The sequence below is a fragment of the Aspergillus udagawae genome (genome assembly GCF_001078395.1).
Source record: "Aspergillus udagawae IFM 46973 DNA, scaffold_1, whole genome shotgun sequence".
Classification (NCBI taxonomy): domain Eukaryota; kingdom Fungi; phylum Ascomycota; class Eurotiomycetes; order Eurotiales; family Aspergillaceae; genus Aspergillus; species Aspergillus udagawae.
In genome coordinates this window covers 2,324,205-2,325,165 of record NW_025091264.1, presented here as the reverse complement: position 1 = coordinate 2,325,165, position 961 = coordinate 2,324,205, and positions in this window count along the sequence as shown.

Here is a 961-nt window from a genome sequence, read left to right as displayed (position 1 = left end):
TATTACTATAAATATTAAGGAGTGTATCTAATAAATTAGAGTTATAGATTAATATTCTATAGAATACTAATAACCTTAATCTAAATACTATTAAATATATATAGGACCTTTAAGCTATATAGAAATTCCTAGCTAGCTAATTAGAAGTAGTAAAGAATGCTATAAAGTAGTATTATAATTAGAATTATCTAGATATAATATTTTATATTAGCTAATAGATTATGCTTTATATAAAGAATATAGATATAGGAAGGCTAAGTAAGAAGCTTAATTATTAATAAATAAGGCTATTCTAAATTATTAATTCTATAGGTAAATAAGTCTATAAGCTAAAACTACTACTATAGTTCTATAAACTATATCTAACTTTCTATATTTTACTACTAGAACTATTCTAAGGGAATACTAATATAGATTTAAAGTTTAGATTAGTTAAACTAGATAGATATTAAGAATAGTAAGTGGAAAAGATCTTAGATAACTAACTATATTATAAAAGATACTAATACCTAGTTAAGTAGATAGAGTGGCCAGACTCTAATAATATATAGAAACTAAAAAAATATATTATTAATACTATAGCTTTTAAATATTATCTTACTTCTAAAAATCTATAATCTATAAGTACTATAAATAAGTAACCTAAAAGATATAGAAAAAGATTATAATTTAATTACTAAAATATATAAAAAAAAAAATAATATATAGACTATACTTCTATACTCTTCTACCTATATAGCCTATATACTACTAAAATCTAAGCTAACTTAAAATATAGTAAATTATAAATAATCCTAGGGCTAAGGAAGGTAATATAGACTAAGATAAGGATATTATAAATCTCTTAAATAAGGAAGAGGGCACTATAGGGGCTAAAACTATAGTAATAATAATAGTAGAGGTAATAATAATAGCTATAAAAATAGTAATAATAGGAGTAAGAGCTAGGACTATAAGAATA